General features: G+C 42.3%; 1 protein-coding gene and 1 long non-coding RNA gene across 2 annotated transcripts in view; one reads left to right on the top strand and one right to left on the bottom strand.

The window, feature by feature from the left end:
- Positions 1-10,326, top strand: part of LOC134173033 (uncharacterized) — a 35,734-nt gene extending 25,408 nt beyond the window's left edge. Inside the window, exons 6-7 of the long non-coding RNA XR_009968106.1 lie at positions 955-1,110; positions 9,722-10,326. This is a non-coding gene — a long non-coding RNA (uncharacterized LOC134173033). The remainder of the gene's footprint in view (positions 1-954; positions 1,111-9,721) is intronic.
- Positions 1-22,491, bottom strand: part of TET2 (tet methylcytosine dioxygenase 2) — a 73,762-nt gene that overhangs the window by 31,548 nt on the left and 19,723 nt on the right. The gene's annotated exons all lie outside the window — the stretch shown is intronic.

Raw genomic sequence — 22,491 nt, forward strand, 5'->3', positions numbered from 1 at the left:
GAGCATGCCAGAGTAAGCAAGTATTGGTGACTGAACCATTCTTTAAGACACACTTGATGTTATCAACCTGCTGTTTAGGGAAGGTTACTCAGAGGTCAGTGTCATCATTATCTTCCCATTTCTGTGATCTTTGTCCATCTGGCTTCAGACCTGGATATAGCACAGATTTATTGGGTTGGTGACTTCCTAACACCAGTCAAAGGCTAGTTATACATAATGATTTCATCACAGCTGTTGGTAAAGTTATTCACTATCTAGTACATCTCTCTTAAGAACTAGAACCAGTGGAAGATATTCTCCTGGCTCTCTTCACCCCATTAATAAAGAAGAAAGGGAGAACCCAAACAAAAAACCACTGGCAAGCTAAAGATTTCAGGGTTTCATTGTGTTGGGACACTAACATTAGAAAATAGGAACAAAAACGGTCCTGTTTGGTATGTGGGTGGGAGAACTGATAGAAAAGAGTAAAACACTGTGGGCTGTAGCATCCTCAGAAAGCGTCTTTATGCATCTCTGTTTTCCATTATCCTTTGAACTTCACAGTAGGAAGTCCTGTTGGTCTCCCAGTTCTGTTTAAAACAGAAGAGGGGAAAATGCAGAGACAAGGGTTGATGGCTCTGAGGATTACTATGACTGTTGCTCCCATGTGTGATACAGCATAGCTTTCAGCCCCTTCACTAGCCTCACTACAGTATCATTCATACCCCTCTACACATTTCTACTCTATTTTTTTTTTACACCTCAATCACACCTAGGCTGGGATGCTGTAGTGAACTACAGGTTCTGCATGGTTTCCTACACCCTTCTAGGGATTTATTTCCAGATGGTGAAGTTGGAAGAGTTGAGCCAAACCAAGGGTACTTGCTTTGGAAAGATCTTGTGCTGTTTTGTTGTGTGATTCATGTGTGTTTTCATGCCCACTTGCCTTTTTTTTTTCTTCTTCCTTCCTTCCAGTTTGTGCCTTGTACAACTTACAAGTCAAACCAATTGCTCATAAATACATGGGAAAAACAGGTTTGTCAGGGGCCTGAGGATGTGAGTGCCCTGTTTCTCAGCTCTAGGGCAGCAGCAGCCAGACCTGTACCAGTCCACTCCAACTTGTTTCCAAAGGTCTGTAATGATGAGGGTTGTATAATAACACATACAGTGCTTCATTAGCCTTACTTATTAGAAAGCTTCTACCATTTAAAATATAACCCTAGATTGTCTCTTCCCATTTACCACAGACTCGCAGAGCAGCCTTTTTTCTTTGTGCTATGCCTCCTTTCTCCCTATGTAACTGAAGACTGTTATCAATACTCCCCCTCTAAGACAAAATAAACAACCCAGTTCATGACATCTGATCTCCTCCCTGGGTGGATCTGTATCCATACCATTTGTTCCCTGACCAGATGCATGGAGGTCACAAAGCAAATGCAACAGTCTGTTCTTTGGAGACCTTAATGCACATGCCACATTCTGCCAGATTTTCCCTGGGTTCAGATATTTGATATACAAGCAGCTATAACATGTGCCTACATAATATTTCAAATACCTGTATGAATTAGCTTGGCTTTACCCCAGTAATTAAAATCAGTTTTATTCTGCCAGTGTAAGAGGGACTGTATAAATCACATTTAAATCAGCAGAACAAGCTTGTTACTTTACACCGCTTTACGGAGGAAGTTGTTTCCTTAAAACCTGACTTTGGCATGTTTAAGTCTGTGAGCCACTGGCACAAACACCTCAGAGGCACCACAGAAGATAAGAATCTAATGCATTTTTAGAGATCCATTAGAAGATGCTCCCTGGAGCTATGGTTGCCATTCAGCTTCTTTCTGCATTCGTGTGTGGTCTTCAGGAGCAGTTTTCATGTGGGTTATTGCAATCTACATGCAACAATGGCATGGATTATCGTGCTGAAATCTACATCTGAGAAAACAGTTACAATTGCCTCTCCAGATGTACAAGAGATGAAAGAGAAGGTGTTTTTGATGACCAGAGCCAGCTGACAATTTAAGAGCAGTCGAGATCTAACCTTGATAAAAGCACAGCTCTGGGAGAGAAATGAAAAGTGAGAGCCAGTGCTGCCTTACTATGGTTCTGAGCACAGAAGAGAGCCTAGCATGGGTACTGTTGTTGGCCGCCCCCTTCAGTTTTAGGTTGGAGATGAAGATGTGGGACTACATGTTCATTTTGAATGCCCAACAAGCGAGCTTGAAAGAATTTGGTCATTGACTAATCTTAGATAAAATGACCCAGAGCCCAAATAAATTGTGAGTTAAAAGATGCTCACTTCACATCATGCCAGCATTTATCAAGGAGTTACAGCCTAGCTTCTTACGCTTGGCCTGAAAAACAGATTTCTATAGTTACTATCATGGCTACAGTCACCCCCCCCCCCCCCCCCCCCCCCCCTTCTAATTTCAGGTTTTTATTACTTGGCAAGAGAGTTTTAAGTTTCTTTCTTTAGAAGGCCACTATTAATCCTGTTCTGACAACCAAGCAACAGGCTCCAGTTTGTGCTTCCATACAACTGAGGCCATTTCTGAGCTCCTTCTTATCTTGTTACATCCTTGCTTACATAGAATGCATTTTTTCTGTACAGCCATTTAAAGCATCTTCACATTTAAGCAAAAATGGGCAGTATAGGAGGAATTGTATGTATTTTGTGGCAAGAAACACTTTGTTAGAGAGCTAATAGAGAAAAAATCTTACTACAGGGAGACACACATTTGCTCTCCTGTGGGATCTCCTTTTGGTGTTTCAGGTTAACTGGAAACTAGTAAAAAGTCTAGATTTTGTGAACAAAATGTTTGTCTTAAAACACAGCTCTAACATGAAGGTTTCTCCCTTTAACCAAATTACAAGACTGGATAGTTAGGATTGTTGTGCAGAGAAAGGGTTGGGATCCCAGAATGAGCTGGCATTCCTGCTTTCCTTTAATTTCCAATAACTCAAAGCACATTCTTTCTCCTGTTTAAATTTTCCTCTTTATGGCGAGATGCAACATGAAGAGACAGAAAATTCACTGCCGCCAAGCTAAAAGAGGAGGGGGGTAAAAGCTGGCAGATTGTGTTTTAGCTCTCACTAAGACTCTGAGACTCCTGCAGCTGACACTTGGAAGAGTGGTATTTGAGGAGTCCTGAAGGGAACTGCAACACTCCTCTCTCTGTCCTTCCTTTTCAAATATTTTCAAAGCTTTGAAAACAGTCGGTTATTCTTCATTCTGGCAAGTCGCCAGTTGCTGCCGGCTCACTTCAGTTCCTAGTCTTCCGAGGTATCCAGTGGCCCATGTGGATTTGAGAGAGTTTGAAGCTCTAATGAAAGACCTTTGATATTTTGGGATATTTAAGAGACATACAGAAAGGGATGAGTTAAAAGAGCTGTTGTCAGTCCCTGCAAAGCCCACTTCACATTCTCAGTCACAAGATATCATTTCACTAATTGATTATTGTCTGCTCATAACACAGTCATGCTCTCAGTGCACAAAGAAGCAGTGTGGATAAAAAGCTCACCATTGTAAAATACACACTCAACTGGATTTAGAAAGCTGGGAACTACAGACAAATCTAAGCCAAGGGAGTACTTTGTATGGAACTCATAAATCATAGCTGAGACTTCTTTTCAGCTTAAGTAAACATCTTCACTACGGATGGTGAAAATTAATGAAAGCATTTTAAATGCCTCTCTTCACCCTCCCTTGGGAGGGGGCAGGTGAGCTCTCCTCAAAAGGGTCAGGTGACTTTTCGTTAACTTAAATCCACACCTCCAGCAACGAGGACTTGATCCCGCAAGTCCTGCAGAGCTGCTCCGAGTTGGCAAGGTTACGCCAAGTGTTTGCCAGGCGAGTCCTTCAGCCAGAAGTCTAATAGCTGTGGTGGTCTTGAGCTCAGGAATGCAGGTGAAGGGATGAACGCCTTGCATTGTGCTGGGCAGGTTCCCGTAAGCCTATACGTGAAGTGTGCTTGTGCAGCACAGTCACTGCTTGTCTTGCCAACACAAACCTTCACTTCCTCTTCCATTCCCCTCCCCTAAAACACATCAGGGGGAGAATAAGGTTGGGGGCAAAGCAAGGATGATAGGCATAAAGCTTCTGACATGCAACTGGTTTTGCTCAGAAGAAAATGCACAGTGTGCACTTGGTAGTGTTACTTCCATACAGCCTTTGGGGGCAGTGAAAGCTGCTATTCCTTTAAAAAGAGAAAGGGGGGATCGTGTGGGATAAGAAAGGAGACAGCTATCAGGATACTAAATGTCTAGTGCAGTCATTTAAGCTAGCATGCATGCCACTGTGGAATGCATATAAGGACACTTTAGTTTTGGTTTGTTAACAATTTGAGGGTCAGCCAGGTTGATTATGAGAAAACGAGCTAATAATTTTACTGTGGGAAGAGTGGGAGACAGTGATGAATGGCAAAGTTTATCTGCTTATTGTACTCCCCAGCAAACAACCCTTCCTAACAGCCTCATCCAGCTCACAAAAGCTTGCGTGTAATGGATGTGTAATAAATCAGAATCATGCCGCAGCTCCCCAAACCAATACAATCTTAAAAGTTTATGATAAGTATTGATGATTAAGCAAACGTTCTGAAAAGTTAGTTGCACCCAAACTTAGAATTAAAAATGAGATGAGCAGAAACAGCTGTTCTGGAGTACCTGCAGTTACTCTTTAAAAAAGCATGTGAAGGACTAAAGCAAGTAAGGTGAGCACTAGAGACTGCTGTGATTCACCTCTGCAGCGTACCACATCCTTCAGAGAAATTATGGCATGAAGCTCTTTAGAGTCCACGTTTACAGTGCTCATGCCTCCCAGCCCATCCCATTTCCCATCTTCTCCCTTTGGCAACAGTACATTCCTTTCACTGGCCAGTCACAACAAACCCGGGGCCAGCCTTATATGAGGGCATTGGGCACACGCGTGGTACGGAGCATGTGTCAGCACCACCCGCAGGGACACTGAGGAGTAACAGAAAGTACTTCAAGTGCTTACAGAATATGTTTCCTAAATTTTGTATGTTGCTATGGATTGGTTACTGTAATTCTCTGTGAATCTGTATCTGCAGTTGTGGCCTGTATAAGCAAAGTAACTGGAGAAGGTTGATGCCCTGTTTCAGCTGTAATGTAAAATGAAGGCTAAGTGGTGTCTCGTGCAAGCCCTGGTATCATACAGTAACTCACTGCTCACTGTAGGGAGTGGAAGGGCTCTCCAGAGACAGCCTCAAAGGCTAACTATGAAGCTCAAAGGCTTCATAAATCCTACAGTTAGTATCTCAGTTCACATGAGCATGTCTCCTGGTACCAGGCTAGATTGGAGGAAGGATTTCAGTGCAAGTTGTTAGGATCAGGGAAACATAGAGTTGCTCTGCACTGGAAGATACAGAGGGCCATGTGGGGCATGGTTGATGGTTTCTCATGGCTGATTTTAATCAAAGTTATTTCAGTTACTTGTAAATGAGTGCCATAGTTGCAAAGCGCAAGCTTAAACTTTTAATTAAGAAGGAAGGCTTTTCTCAACAGCCATATCTGGAGGAATTAGCTTGATTCTCCTGCCTTTTTCATCTCCTTAAATCACTATTGTAATTCTAAGCAACAGACAAACAGATAACACAGAAGATAAAATGCTGCAATCATTTCAGCCAGAATTTCATTACAGTCCTTCTCTGAGTTCTTTGTACACACAGGTATTCTGTATGTATGCATTTGCTGTTTTTTAAGCAAAAGCCTGTTATAGCCAGTGAAAACAGTGATACCTTCTAGTTCCACAGCCTGTGCAAACTACACAGTAAGTTCCTAGCTGCCCTGAGCAAGTGGGAAGCCTTGTGTAATAAACACCCAACAAAGGTCACTGCCTGCCAGTCCCTGAGGGATGAGCTAATGCTGGCAGGTGCCACAGGAGCATCCCAACAAAGAGAGACCTGAAGACCAGGTCAGTTGGCAGTGCTTCATAACTTCATCTCCAAAAACTGCTGTTGGTGTTTGTACTCAGCAAACTTTTTAGCTCCAGTCTCTAGCTGCTGTGCTGCCTTCCTCCAGCTTCAACTTCCTGCAGCTCTGTGCAGCACATTTCCCCATCCACTTCCTCTTCTTAACCTTGCCATGGAAAATCCTTCTTGAAGCCTCTCTCTCTTTTCCTTGCTGATATCTGAAGCACACCGATCTTCCCTCCAACACAAATACAATCTCAGACAATAAACAGAGGGAGAGTTATTACTGCTGACCACATATTTTAATCTTTTATAGCAATTTCCTTTGTAATCCTGATGGAGCTTTTCAGTATTCAGTAGATACAGGCTCTTCCCAATGAGTCTCTTGTAAAAGGGACTGCAAATCCTTGAGCTTTGTATTTCCCTCCTCACAATCTAAAGCAATAGTAATGCTTACTAGAATCTAGTTATTTGCATGATGGCTTGTTTGAGTAAATCAGGATTTAAAACCTAACATCAAAGAAGCATTTCTTGTCTCACAGAGGTGTTATTCATTTGCAAGACTGTGCGCATTGTTAGAAAGTAGTTCTTCAGCCATCAGCCCACAGTACCAGACAGGTTTTAGCATAATCTCAGGATATTTTCTTCAACTCACTGGCAGCAGTACCACTAGAGTTAAAGTGTTTTGGTTTTGTGTTTTAGTTTTAACATCTTTTTGCTGATTTCTGAGTATCTTGGTTTACAATAGCCTCCTCCAGGCAATGAAGTCCAGAGCAAAATTTAATCTTCAGAGAGCATAACAAAAGAAATCAGTCTTAGTTACCAAAAGATCATTAAGTAGTACCAGATGGTTTTAAGACACTGAATTTTTTCAATGAAGCCAGAAAAACTGAAGCATGGACTAAGACTTTGTGCTGCCTGGTTATATGCAGTATATGAAGAAGTGGGACAGGAGGAAAAAGAGCAAACAAATATTTAACATCAGAGTAGCCAGCATCCTGATCATACAGGTCATCTGTCATAAGCTTCTGACAGCTCTGAAGGTATCCCTGCCTTCATGCCTCCAGTAACAAGGACTGGGGCAGGGAGCTCAAGAGCTGCTGGGATCCCCATTGGTTTCCAGGTACTTTGGACCTAACCTGAGAAGTGGGAGGCTGTGCATCTGCCTTTTCAAATCACAGCTCGCCTCTCTGTGAAACAGTGGCTGCGGGCCACACACCGTGTACAGCTTGGCACGGAAAAATGTAGAGCAGACAGTACAGGATATTTTCTCTGACCAGAAGTTCAGGGATGAACTATTCATAGACACTGGAAAAGAAATAGCTGTACTTTTAAGTTTTAAATCAACTGTGTTGACGAGATTTAGCTAGTTTTCAATAAGTAGACTGAAAAGAGGAGCAGCCATAACATCTGTCATTAACTTTTGTACTATTTGTGGCCTTGTCATTTATTTAGTTTTAGGTACAACTACTTCAGTAAGTGCAAAGTGATTTGTTACTTTATTTATACTTATGTGTGCTATACACGGAAAAGAGGAGCATAAACTTTTGCATCCATTGCGATGGACAGGAAAACTGGCACTGACTAGACCAGAGGCCAGATTGTACATAGAAACACTACAGACTCTAGTAAATTATAGGTGCTACTTTCAATAACAGGAAAAGTTGTCAGTGGTGGTATTTTTCATATTGGTCATGCCCCAGTAGCTCCCACAGTACTCTTCTTTTGTAAAACGGAGTCTTTCATTGCTTCACAATGTTTATTTGCATTCTTTGTATTTTTTGCTTGAAGGGAAATTCTTCTATGAGACTTATTTTTTTTTAACCCCACTTTAATTCGAAATCTGGTTTCTGTATTTCTCATCTTCTCAAAGGGAAAAAATAGATTTATAATATCTGAATAAAGAAAAGAATATGGATATTATTAAGTATATGACACCTCCAAAGAGCAAAGATCATCAGCTTTCCCTTTCAGTATTACAGATAGAAAGTGCATTCGACAACATTACGCTGTCAAATAGAACTTCTGCTGGGAAGATTTACACAGCTCTTTCATTTGTTATCTTCTAGTCATGATACAAAACTTAGTTAAATCAAGTCACCACAGGTGACAAACAAGAAACTGTGTTTCTTCACTTAAAAACATGGGTGACTTTAAAAGGCACAAAGTAGTTGCATTAGTTTCCTGCCCTGTACAGTGTTGCTCTTGAGTGTGTATTCCAAAATCCCACTCATCTGTGTTGCTGCATTTCTGCTCATGCCATTTTAGTATCTTAGCATTTGAGTCAAAGCCTAGGGAAGTCAAAATGATATTGCAAGGTCTCAGATAAGAGGTATATTCCTAAAAGACACCCCATACCAAGAAATGTGTGTACTTTTGTATCCTGTATTACTTCAGCCCATGGTCAATGTCTGTCTTACAGGCACAATTGCAAAATGCTTTACAGCAGGAAACTGAATCAGTAACGGATGGTCAGAAATCTCTTTCTTCCCTCAGTTCCACAGTCCTCACAGTTGGTTGTTTTATTGTTTTCATTTCAACGTTAGTTGTATTTGAGAGTTGCTGAAGAAGGAGGAAAAACTAGGCAAATCTCATGCTGATATTTTTTGCCCTACAGAAAAAGTTCTATGTTCCTTTTTATTTTATTATTCCCAGGTTTAGAAAAAAAAAAAAAAAAAGACTTTTCTTGGCTATCTTTAGGGGTGAAGAAAAAAGACCATTTCTTAATTTTAAATGGTATTTTAACATTCCAGAAAAACAAACCTCGCTCATAATGAAAAGCAGTTTCTTCACCTTGTAGCAGATGATACATGTGGTGTAGCAAGATTATTGTTCTTGCAAGGGTTTTTCAGTTCAGATGTAAATATGAATCTTTCTAGATTAGGAGAAAAAGGAGTTACGGAAACACACAATCCTTGTCACAGTTGACCTTTTCTCTCCTTGAGCTTATGGGTGTTTTCTCAAGAAGAAGAAATTCTTGTTCTTGCTGTGCATGGAGGAGATAAGGACAGTATCACAGGGGGAGGCATTTGTGTTGTCCTAAAAGGTAAGTTACTATGTAAGAAGGGAGGGAAAGAACAGACAGAAACTGCATGGGGGAGAGGTTTTGCCCAGAGGAAGAAGAAAATACATAGTATCACAGCTGCCATCAATTACACTGAGAGGACAGTAAAAAGACATGGAGAGACTAGTGGGGGATCCAAAGTTTGCACAAGGAAAATGCACCCACCCAGGGTGGAATGGCAGAGATCAGAATTCAGATTTGAAACTCTTGGTTTTTAGAGATATAGAGGACTTTATGAGGATTTTTTTTTTAATCATCATCTGAGGAACTGTTTGTTCAACAGAGAAGAAACAAAAAATGCAAATACAGGAAATCTTCCTGTGCCTGGGTTAAGAAAACCCTCAGAGTCACTAATGCATTGAACAAATCCTGTTTGGGGCAGGTAATGACTTGAAACTCCCTGCTGAAAACAAAGGTGGTTCACAATGATGCATGACAGATGCCGAAGCAATGTGACTGTGAGATGGTACAGTTATTCAGGTTTCAGGGACGATGCGAGTTTATCTAAGGATAAAGGAGGGAGGGATTCCCCATGCAAGGTCAGTCAGTGCAGGGGAGATATCCATGGGGAGACCAGCTGTCTGTACTTACTAACCTCTAATCTAGGAGGATGGCTTTGCTGTGCTGCTCCGATACAGAACAGGTTAGAGTAAATGCCGATGAGGTACTAGCCATCTAGGAAGTAATTTTCTGTTTCACTGACTTTGGTTCTTGTTGTTTTGTTTTCCCCTCTTTTTCTATGTCAAATAAGCACTCAAGGAGATCCTGAACAGAGGTCACCCTGCTCCTCTGTGATAGCAGCACTTCAAGCAACGTGGCTGCTGCTGCTAGCTGAAGGGCTCACCAGCACATTGCAGGAAGCCCCAGCAGTACACAGATTCAGATCTTCACCCGATAGATAATTTTATGTGGTCTGCAGAAGAATAAGGCTTTGTCAGAATGAGATGATAGCTGACTTTGTTTGGGAGGGGGAGAGGAGGGAGAAGGGTGTTTTCTCAATTTCTGTGTATTTCTATTCAGCTGCTGCAGAAACATCCCCATCTGCTTTGAATCTACATTTTCATTCCAAACCCAAGCAAGAAATGAAGCAAGCTGGTTTGCTCTGCCTGGCAAAGTACACGCATAGCAAGTTGCTGAGCTGAAAGCTGTTCCAAAATCCAGGAATGTAACAGACTTAAAAGCCAAGTTACCTGGCTTTGTGCTCTGCTTAACTGTATGATGATGATAATCAGAAAATGAGTTTCATCAGTATGACCTTCACATGTTGTCACTTACTGAGGAGTACAAGAGTACGTGCTTTCTTTGTTATCTGTTGTCTGGACAAATTGGTTTGAGGAAGTGACAGCATAAATAAGAAAACCCAACCCCATTTAATTTCTCTGGTGAAAGCACTCAGTGGAGCTTTGCCTGCTTTCCTGCATGATTAACGGGTAGTGAAACAGAGGGTGCAAATTAAACTGCTGGTTACCCTCATTTGTAACACCTATATCTGAAGTCATGTAGTATGACGTGATTTTTACCACTAACAGTAGAATCTTACATAGTATATGTATGAATGCTCAAGGGCTTATTTTAGCTTTATGATCTGCACAGTCTGAGTCTTTGCTTGCCTTCCCTAGTGCAGGAAATTTTATCCTTAACTGTCAACAGGTGTCAGAAACAGAAGCAGCTGGAGCCAGAGCTGAACAACATTTCTGTGCTGATCGGATAAACTTGCAAATAAACCACATTTAACTTCTGTTATGGATGCTCAGCAAAAGCTGATCATGATGCAGACCCTAAGTTAATTTCTGTGCCTCTTTCACAAATTGTAATGGGGGATAGTGTGATACACACACTAACTTGCAGGCTGATAAGAAGCAGAACTGCCTCTTAAATTGTTCCTGGCTGAAAGAAATCATAGAAATGTACGTTATTTGCATTCTATTCTGGAGAGAGTGTAATTTAGGGATTTTGTGTGTGTGTGTGTGTGTCTGTGTGTGATGGAAAGAAAACAGACAAGCAAAACTGTTGAAGCAAACTTAAGCTGTTGTGAGAAAAGACAGAAGAGGGTTTACTGTGAGCTGAAAGAGAAAAGAATTGAAAGATGTCCATTCAAATGCTTCATCTGTCTGCTAATTTTAATGAAGGCTCCTCCTTTGTAACTATGCCACAGAGCCTGAGCCTTTAAAAAAAAAAAGAAAGTTGTCACTAGGCAGATTTCTGAGAGTCTCCTGATTGAATCATCATTTTAATCTCGTCACTGCCACCCCTCTCTCCTGAGCAGAAGCTACTGGCTGCATTATGTGACAATTAACATGCTGTAAAATGCTACTGCGCTCCTCGGGGAGTTTCAGTGATGCAAAACACTGGTGTTTTTGTTGTGTGACAAAATGCCAAAACCTTTCATATATCCTCTGTGGTAAAACAGCCTGTGTTTTCTGAAGCCTGGGTGCACACCTTGTTTTCACCAGGAAAAATATATTCCTTTCCTTCAGTTCTTCTCCTTTCTCCCTTCCAACCCCCAATATCCCCTCCAAGTTTAGAGAACTTGATAAATACCAGTCAGTGACAAAAACTGCTGTCTGGCTATGTATGTCTTTGCTCAGTGTCCTTGTGCCTTCTCAGATCCTTCCTTGTCCTTGTCTTCCCAATTCATGTTTCCCCTCTCTTCCCTTACAAAGCACTAGTAGCAGCTTCATGCTCTGTGCCTGGTGGGGTCCCAGCTGGCTCCTCAGTACCACCTCACTTCAGTCCCACAGAATCCAAGCCAGGTTTGCTGAACTGGGTCACTGCTCCCACACCACCCACTGTACCAGTCTCCTCTCCTAGCAACACAAAAAGGGGAGGAGGGGGAATAAAAGAAAGCAAACAAATCCTTTTTGCATCTTCTCCCTCTGACACCTTTGTAAGCCACAGATCAGCCCAAGCAATGTCTGCCCACAGGGACATGTTAATTGAGATGCTGTTTGGCAGCAAACTCTGTCCTTGCACAAATGTTCATGAAATGACTAATTAAAAACAAGCCTCTTGCCCTGCTTCCTTCCCTTGACAAGTTAACATAGGCATGTTTTTCCTTTCATTATTTTATGGTCAACAATAACGAACACACTGAGGAAGGAGCACTTCAGGAACAGTTTTGTCTGGAGAAAATACCAAGGGTGGTTGTCCCTTTGTTTCCCCACACCCTGATAGCTGCCTGTTTTGCTGGCAAGGTACAAACCAGGAGCAAGTCAAGCAAGAGGGGATGTATGGGGAAAGGGAGGTAATTTCAGGAGACTTTTAATTATAGTGAAAGAGGAGGAAATATGCTTAAGTGTTAGAGTTCTGTTTCTGTTGTCCCAAAGTACTTCGGGTGTTCAATATGAGAATAGAGGTTTCTGTGAAGCCAGGAAGGTTAGGTCTTGACGAGGAAGCCCTTTGAGTTCTGCTGCTCAGCTGAGTGCCTGTCCTCCCACGGCCCTGCTTGGAAACCAGAAGGCACCAAGAAGGAGTGCAGAGTGCTGTGGTACTCCAGAAAGCACACATGATGCCAAATGGGCAGAGCTCTTAATTACATCATAGATAATCATGGTGTAATCACGGAAACATGCAAGGAATGGGAGTAACTTTAATTCAGGAAAAATAGCTAAGTGGGTTGTGTAATGGGGAAAACCAGCAAATGCAGGAGAAGAATGCAATGAGGAGGTGACTGCTGCAAAGTGAGCAACCGAATGATTTCCACAGTGATGGGAGACTGTGAAGCAACAGGCTGGATTTTTATCTAGCTGTTGTATGTGACTAACACGAGCTCTGTGCGTACGTGAAATGCCGAGGAACTGCTTTCACTGTTACTCCACTGCATGCGTGTTCATTGTTGTCTGAACTTGGGAATAATTGGTGTGAAACTTTCAAGCACATAAGAGTTTTCCTGTAGGCAGAGTGGACAAATCCCTAAGGGAGAAAGGAGTTGGCTCCTTGTGAGGACCTTGATCTCTAGACTCAGAGAGGAACAGCTCTGCTGTGCTGGAAAAAGCTGCATGTGCATTCACGTGCTTTGGAGGTAGCCTCCTAGCTGGGTCTCTGCCAGCTGCCCGATAGGAACATGCTGAGGAAGCAGCTCTCTGCTCCATGTGCAGCCAGGCTGCTGGTCGAGTGCCCGCAATCACAGGGACATGGAGGGGAAGCCGTGTTTATTCCTGCCGAGGCTAGAAGGCATGACAGTGTGGCACAGGGCCCACCCTCCAGGTGGCTGGTGAGCCTTGTTCTTCCCAGCTCAGGAAACCTTAACAAAACTTAAGTGCGTGACTGAAGAAGTGAGCAGAAGATGAGCAAAAACTGCAGTGGTGTTTATGCACACAGACATGCAGATGGGCACCTCATGGGGCATTAGAAAATGATTTTGGTAGCTAATGTAATTAGAAACTCCATGGGAATTACAGAGGTACACATCTGACTCTCTAGATATTTAAATGTCTCTCTGGAGAGGCGGTCCTTAGGGCCTGTTTCCCCAGAAGTCAGGTATGCGGGTTTGGTGACTACAGTACGTGTGGATCAGATGCTTGTGCATGCAACTGTCCTGCATGGTAACCTGAGCTCTGCTGTGTGCTGCTGGTGTTTTGGTGGGCACCCCTCTGAAATGCCTGCCTCTGGCATTTGATCAGCAGTCCTGTAGGAAGCTTATGGAACTGCTGCTGACCTCCGTGAGAAGTCAGTATGTGGACAGTTGCCAGAATCAGCCTTATGAAGCCGAGGTCAAAGTGTCAACTCGAAGAAAGAAAAGTGCAGTAGCATTTCACCTTGGGCCGTGACACTGGGCCTCCTTCACTAAGCAGGTAAATTAACTCAGTTACAAGGGAAAGCCAAATGCTGCAGGAAGCAGGGCTCATATTTCCATATGTAAACTCACCTTCCACTTACATTAGCACCAAACCTTCAACACAGAAAGAAAAAGTAGATTGACATACAGGCACAAAAATCTGTCTTCCTCTGAAATAGTTAACAACTATTTTGTTCAGAGTAAGGAGAGGGCAGGGAGTGAAAGGGTTGGGGTTTTATTTATATAAACTATACAGAACACCTTGACGATCTTTGGGATACACAGAGCTATATATAGACATGTGAGTAACTTTATTAGTGAGCGTGACACTGTGTGCAAGCCAGAATATTCCCAAGTGATTACAGCCATGTGCTTTCCTTCCTCCCCTCTAGCCTGCATAGGTTATTCTAAATCACTTTAGCATTATCTAAAATAGGGTGGGTTTGCCTTTTACGGTAGTTATTTCTGCATGAATAGTAGGCAGTCTGAAACTTCCTCAATACCTCCCAGTTTGTCTTGCAGTTTCTACTGAATAAATACCTTTATTAGGGTCTTGCAAAGCTCTACCTCTGTCCCATTAGAGTAGGTTATTCTGCAGTGAGCAGATTATATAAAAAATCATTGCTGCAAAAGCAGAAATGCTATGAGTCAATAGATCAATAACCCCACCTTATAATTCCTCCAGAGTTGGTACATACCTATGATTTTCCTGAATTTTAGACCTTTTTAGACTTCTTTGAGCTTTTTTTAGACCTGAATGCTAACCTTAGAAATAATGTCTTTCCAGGCCATGCAATCACACAAAGGGTTTCAGTGCTGTTACTTGTATTTTGAGGTTTTAAGAACACAATGCTATGAACTGGTATTTGTTACTCCTCAGCTGAAATGCAAATGCTAAAATGATTCTGATTGGAGTGGGAACTATTCCTCATTTGGGACCCATGCAATGCTTTCCAAGCAGGAAGCTCAGGGAGCAGCATGCTTCGGGAAGCTTAAGAGTCCCATGGGTTTGCTTTTCTCAGGCGACTGTGAGTCTCAGCAGAAGCTTTTCCTGTGGCTGGCACATGTATAAGAGCTCTCTCCCATGAGGATTCTCTGGTGTTTAATAACATGTGAAGTTATGCACTTGTTCCTTCACTTGGGATGTTTACAGGGTTTTTCTCCTTTACCCAGCTTCTGGTCTTCCCAACAGTTGGAGCACTGAATTGATTACACATGGCTGAAACCAGCCAGTTGACTCAGACACTCTTTGTGGGGGACGGACAGGCACGTATACATGGTACCATTCCATATCATTCATTTTGCTGGGAAACTAGTTTAATACATATTTTTCTAGTCACAAGATGGATGTATAACAGCAGTTGCTTGTGGTAGTGAGCAGAATGGTTGCTGGTCTTAATGGGTAAGGGAAATATGTTTAAACCAAAGAGTAAAAAGCTGTCAGATATACCACCTAAACCGCAAGTCACAGGACAGCGGGGAACACTACCTGTAAAGTAGAGAGAAGACAGCAGAGAAGAGCAATTTTTTAACAATCCTGGACAGTAGTTGACTTCTGCACCCTGCAAGGTCAATGGGGATTATGTGAGGAGATCATCTGGATACAACTGGAACAGGTTCATGGAAGATACTGACCACTCACGTTCACAGAAAGAGGTGAGAAGGTAAGAGGTAAAACCAAGCAAGCTTTTTTAAAGCAACAAACTTACTGTAATTTGGGACTGTCTGGAGGACAGTACTTAGGATTGATAGCTTGCTTGTCTTCTATGGAGAGAAACTTGGTAACTGATGTTTTGGGGAAAGCAAATCAGAGTTTAACAGCACACCTGGAGCAGTGCTTCAGAAAGGGGAAAGGCAGAAAGGTGGTGCAGTTTAGAGAAATTTTGGGGTTTTTTAATGCATGTAAGTCATGCAACTGCAGGATAGGAATTTTATGCAGGTCAACAAGTTTTCCCAGTGAACAATTTCACACACATTCAAGTGACACATGAGAAAGGCTGGAGAGCCTCCAAACCAAAAGTAACAGGAAGCTGGGAGTCCCTTCCTGATTTTTAGTTTAGGGAAGAAACTGTTTTGCAAACAGTTTGAAGGTAGTAGAAGGTAGTTGCAAAGTTTAGTGGTGGTAACTGAAGAGACAAGTTTGAAGGATGTGAAGGGAAGCAGGGTAATCAGACAAGCAAAAAGTGTGTAGGTGTTTTAGGAGCAAGCAGGCTGCAAAGAATTAAGTAAACAGAGTCCTGTTATGTACCCAGATACAGATGCTGACCTTGGTTAGATTAAAGAAATCAGATGTCTGGCCTTCTTTGGGGAAAAAAAAGGAGTAAGATAAAAGGAAGGATCTTGAAGGAGGGCAAGAATAGATGAGTGAGAATGGGAAATGAGAAAGAACAGATATGAAAAAAGAGGTTCTGAATACAGTGGAAGAAAAAAGCTTATGAAAAGTTTTGGAATAAAGCAGTGATGCTTTTCAGCTTGTAGAAAGCAAACAGAGCAAGTGAGAGGTGAAAGTTTACATAGCCAAGAAAGGAGTCAATAAAGAAATGAGACTGTTTTCTTCCTTTTAAAACGACGTTATTAACAAGAACCATGCGGTTCGGCTTTCTGTGAATGGCAGTTGTTGCTTTTACTGACTTCTAGAGCTACCATGGTGTGCCCAAATGGTAACAGTGATGGACATGAGAGAAAGGTCTCTAGTAACTACACAGGCAAAAATACATGTGAGGAAGAATTTACCTGTCTAGCTAATTTGTAATAGCTGCTATGAACGTCCCATTCAAAATGATCAAGTGGCTGATACAATATCTTTCCTGTGACCCATGGAACCAAATCCGTGTCACAGAGTAAGGTCACTACACTGTCAGCTGGGTGACAAACCTAGTTTGAGCATTGACTTGGGATTACAGGCCATGGGCCTCGGGCCAAGGGATGTCAAGCGTGCCACAGAGGTGACGCGCGTAGTCCCGGTGGAAGGCTTCCAGCCGATCGGCATGCCGCCACGCCATCCCCGCGCCAATTCATGGAAAGGCAACCAGGCTGCCTCCGAAAGGAGCAACTTGTCTGCCTGTCCAGATGGATGTGGCACAGTGCTGGCAGCAGTGAAAACCTGGCGGACAGGAGGGAGGGAGTCTGTTGCGTAGTTGTTGGCCAGTCATGACCAGCTTTCTAAGGAGACTGAACACTTGCTGAAGATGCTCTGTTTACTTTGGCAAAAAAAAAAACAAACTATTAATTTTGCAAGAAATGGAGGAGACGAGGCAGATGTTGCACAGCTGTATATCAGAGTAGCGCCACTGATTTCACCGGAGTCATACTGGTTGAGTTTTGGTTCAAGGTCTGAGCAATGGCATTAGCACAATGAGAGTGTTAGATATGCAGCTGTAAAACGGTGCCATTCCAGCTATTTCTGGTATAATGTAGATGTAAGCCTGTCCCCTTGTGCATTACTGCTAAGACACGTTGGTGCTTAGGGTTTGTTTGGGGTTTCTGCATCGGTTTGAACAGCAACCTCTTTGCTGCAGTTTAATCCTTCAAACAGTGCCATGACAACTGTACCACACAGTGCCTGCCAGGTTCAAGCAAGGACACAGAGGAGCGCGCGTCAACGGTGGAGCTGCAAATGAGGTAATGTGTTATCAGCAGACAGGTCAGAGCTCTGTGTATCAACTCCTGGAGCACAGGGTGACTAAAAATAACTTTCTATTGCAAGTACCCATTTCCCGAAGAAGGAAATGCCCTTGTTTAACACCTCCCACCCCAAACAAACCAGGAATGACTTATCGCAGTTCCTGCATCCCTTGATATCCCAGTGGTCTAGCTGGATGACTGGCTCAAGTGCTCTGCTTTCATCTCCAGAAGGTGACCAGAAGTCAAGAGTAATATGAAGACCTGAGCAATCCCAGCCACATCCCCATCACCTGACTGTCACCCTGGGTACTATTACAGTTACGCACCAGACTCTCCCTTTCAGGAATGTGTCTGGAGCAAGTGTGGGACTGAACTGCTCCTCGTGCCTTTTGAGGCACACATCACCAGATCAGGATCTAGATTACTAAATAACCTCACACGTCAACTTCCCACTTGCATCTGAACTGTGAACACAGAAGCCTCTGGCTTCTGTTATTGAGCCAGACTTTATACCTGTACACAGTCACCAGAGAGATCCAAGCAAACAATATTTCTATTCTTAAAAAAAAAACAAAATTATAAATTACTATTCATTTGTAGCTTATAGTGTGCTGTAAGAGGTTTATTTTACCCAATAAACTGTAGTGGATGTCTTGGGCCTTGCCATGTATGGTGAAGTCTAAGCACAACACTTCAGTGTGAGGGTTGTGAGTCTGTTCTCTGTGGCACTGTGGAGTGGCATGGGTTCAAGTCAAGGAGAGAACTGAGTGAAGTCCAGTTTGCATCAGGCAAAAGAAGTTTTGCACTTAGGTACTCGTATTTATGCATCTTCACAAAAAAAGTTTGTCTGATTTCTGTTGGCAGCATGTTTCATCACCTTCTCCAACAATTCTGAGGCTTTTAGTGCTGGCCAGGCAACTTCTATTCCCCCTGCCTCCTACTTCTTACTTCTCCAGATGTTTACACTAAGAAGTCATAGAGTATGCTAATCCCGTCTAACAAGAGTGGCAGATTTACAGCTGTCCCACTACAGGCCAATGCAGTCTTCTTCAGAAGTATTTCTTTTTGGAGAACCCAAATAGCCTTTGCAATAGAGAGCAGAAGTCCACAATAAATAAATAAAGCAAGCCTCAAATGCTACTTGTATTAATATGAGGGGAGGAATCCTCTTCAATGTAAAAGCAAAAGTGTCTTGCAAAGGCATGTACTAATAGATACGCCAGCCACAAGCTTTCTCTGAAGTCAGTAATCCATGGCACATTTCCTAGTGACTGAAACCACAGGTGTTTTATTAACACACATGAGCAATGAGCTTAAGTATGGACATTGGATCAGGCAGGCCAAAACTCCTCTGTGTTTGCATTAGTTGACTCAGGACTGGGCTTTTTTCTTTTTGCCTGACTACAGACAGTGCAGCGAGTATAAAAAGGACAATTAAGCACCACTGCTGAGCATGTCTCTTCTTCCCATGTTGCACACCCTGGCAACAAATCAATTTTGTCTCTTGCTGTGAGACTCTCTCTCTCTCTGCTAGTCAAAATTACTCTCCCAGAATCCTCTAAAGCAACTTTTCTTCCCTCCCCCACTTTCAATAGTTCATCCTGCTAGTTGCCACTTCAGTAAATTACATATAGCAAGCAATAGCTTTATTTTTTCCATTCCCTCTAAAGGTTAACTGTAGGTGAATGTTTTATTCTTTATAACAAGTAATTGACATGCATGAGCCAACATTCTGTTCGGAACATAATCTGTATTCTTGAGAGATCTGTGCATATTCTTGCTCATATTGCTTCTTCCCTGAAGGGATCTGGGAGGGGAAGGAGAAAGAGAAGCTTTTAAAGTTTGGCTCACAAAAGTTACAGAGAAAGATCTAGGCTTTCAGCTCCATCAGATAAATGGTAACGTAACTGCACAATGTACAGTACAGTGGCACGTACTGATAGGAAAAGAACAGAGTAAATAAGGGGGAGGGAGAAGGGAAGTCAGCAGACAAACAGAATATGCCGTGTCCAGGAAAGCTTGCTGCTAAAATATAAATCATCAGAAACTTTGATTCTGAAGGTTGGTGGGCTCATTAGAAACACAATTCAGGTGGGATTTTAACAGGAGTTTTCTAATGAAAAGTCAATGTAATTCTTCATATCCTTGCACTTGGGTGGCATTTGCTTAATCAAACTTAATTATTTGATCCCAAGATCACTGAAATCAGATTTGTTTCAGTCCCTTGACTGGGTTTAGGATTAAGTTTGAAAAAGCACTGGTTTCATGGAGGTGCAGCAGGAGTGTTTAAGAAGCATACTTTTTTCTTTTAGTTTTATAAATCAAGAGTCTTCTCATGTGGTTTCAGCTTCTTGTGAGAAGGTGTTTTCAGAATTTATGTGTAAAAAGAGTGTCAGCACGTATGCAACGCCTATCATTTAGAGCATAGCTTGCGGGCTGTGGTCTTTTTGGTCAGGCTGGAAGGTGTGGTGGGTTCAGCTGCGTAAACCTTGCAATCCCCTAATCTGTCAGCTGCCACTTCTGGCTTTTAATTTTACCACATAACAGTGAAGGGTTTTTTCTATTAAGGATCTTCAGCCCCCTTGCATTTAGTTGTTGTATTGTGAAATTACTGTGAAATTGCATTTAGACTTGATATTTACACTTTCATCTATGAGGGTAGGTCCTGCCTATCAGAAGTAACTCCCTTTGCTTGTAACATTCAAACTTGTGGTTTTAGAAGAGCTAAGTGTATTTTTACTCAAAAAAACCAACAAAAACAACTTTACAGACAGAACTGGGACAGGATTACACATTAGTTGCACATTATCAGGCAATTTATGGGACTTCAGCTAGTGGAGAGTCTTCAGGCTACTTAGGTTATGGTATCCTCTTGTAGCTCCTTGCAGTTGCCTGCTGCAGCTACTAACAAGCATTCTGTGCACACAGATCCCAGTTGTCTAGTAAAAAGTCACTCTAAATACTAAGCAACTAAGAGAACTTAGCCAGACACAGACACCTATCTTGTACAGTGAAAGGCTGAAGGAGCACCATGAGGTTATACTTTCCACTCACACTTTATTTCAAACAGGTGTGCAAAGGGAACATATCAGAGAGATTTAAATAGAAGGCTAAGCAAACTGTAAATTTCCATCTACACTTGCTCTAATTAAAGCTATGAACATGCTTCAGACTGAGAATTTTGTTTAGAGTAATCCCCTTATCAAAACTGTCATATGCCAGGAAATGTTAGAAGCAGAGTTTCTTATTCCCCATGTTCTTGAGCTACTGTGTCTGCCATTTAAATACCAACATTTCTCAACAGCTTTCCGTTTAACCCACAGAGGTTTCCCACAGTAACTACTGGCTGACTTATGAGCCCCTTACTCATACTGGTGAGTAGTTAATTCCATAAATAGCTGCACTGACTGTAATGGGATCTCATTTAATTATGACTGCATCAACGTAAAAGATTTGCAGCCCTGTAGGACTAAGGCAGATAGTGCTATGAGATAATCACAACAGCAGTACTCCCAGAGGCTGTGATCACCAGACTGTTTTGCCACTTCTGCTCATGTGAATGATAAGCCACTGCACCACAGACAAGTGGCAAAATATCACTATTGCAAGCTGTGCTAAAGCTGGGTTTGCTTTTTTTTCCTTTGTTACCTTCCTACAAAGAGCTTTCTGACTCCTGTATTCTCCCATAAAAGCAGTATTTAAAGTTCTATGGTGAAAGGATTTTCACAACTTTAGAATGTCTCACTTGGTGGGGTCCTGAGTTTTGCACCTCTGCTTTGCACTTACAAATAATTAACATATTTTACAGAAAAAAAAGTATTTATGTGCTATTTATGTGTCACAGCAATGTCTTCAGGCCTCAGCTCAGCTAGGGACATCCTTCTGTTAGACACTGTAAGGACATATAATGTGCTTTTTTTTTTTTATTTTCCTCACTGATAGCTGTTTCTTCCCAGAGGGCTATATTGTGAGTTTCTTACATGGATGCAGTTAAAACCATAGTGATCTCATGGCAGTCAACAACATTATTTGTGAGGTTAACTAATCATTGCCGTGCAGAAGTGCTCATGTTCAGGTCTATAGTCAAGGAAGGGAAAAGTATAAAAGAGCTTTTCTGTTCAGGGACTACAATCCTACATGGAGCAGCAGTCAGAGTCAAAGCAGTCAAGGACTGGAAATAGGTGCTCGTGCATCAAGCAAGCCCTCCTGAGACCACCAAGGGCCTGGGGCTAAATCCACATATAGACCACAGGGTTACCCATTCCCCTAGGGCTCCTACTGCTGGAGTCCCAGGAACAGATTTCCCTGCTAAGCTTTCGCGTGCATGCTACAAAGCTTTCTTTTTTGAGAACTGCTATGTAATAACCTAAAATAACCTGCCCCATCCATCCTGAGTGCAGCTGGGCAGAGTTCCTTCATAATATCTGTCATGCCTAAAAATATTCCTGTTGTGAAAATAGAGACAGAGATACTATGTCTGGTTTAGTGTTTAGTGTACATGTAAGTGCATGCATAATAAGTCTGAGGGTGAGCTTCCTCATCCACAGAGCATCAGTGCTGTGCTGAAGAGTTATCTAAAACAGTGAGCACCATGAAGAAGGGCCTGATGTTTGTTTCAGAGTATCTGTCTGTAGCTCTACTGCTGCACTATAAATACATCTAAACCAAGGCAGATAGTATGCAAAGCAGGGCAGGGAATACCTCCGACTTTTAGACTTGCTAAAGTTGCAAAGCTGTGGGCAGTGCTGCTCACCGTAATTCTCTGCAGTGGTGAGAGAGAGAAAAACACAACCAGGAATGAGGCAAGCTAAGCCTCAAGTGTAAGATAAGGTATAATATTTGAATGTTTCCAAGGGAAGAGACAGAAGGACAGTCAAAGTAGGCAAGATGTACTTTGACTGGTGTGTAGAGGATGATAGTGGTGAGGACCATAGTGACAAAGCAGAAAGGTGGGAGGCATTTTAGATCATGTGTGGTTTTCCTCCTCTGAAAGTTTTAAGTCACAGAAAAAGTCCAGGAGGAATCAGATATGACCATACAGTAACAGGAACCACAGAAACAAGTTCATTCTTAGGGTAGAGGAAAGCCCTATTAGTTGAGTGTTCTCACAGCTTTTTTCC

This window comes from Pezoporus occidentalis, unplaced genomic scaffold (genome assembly GCF_034315485.1).
Source record: "Pezoporus occidentalis ecotype Australia unplaced genomic scaffold, CSIRO_AGI_Poc_V1 ctg49, whole genome shotgun sequence".
In the NCBI taxonomy this organism is placed as follows: Eukaryota; Metazoa; Chordata; class Aves; order Psittaciformes; family Psittacidae; genus Pezoporus; species Pezoporus occidentalis.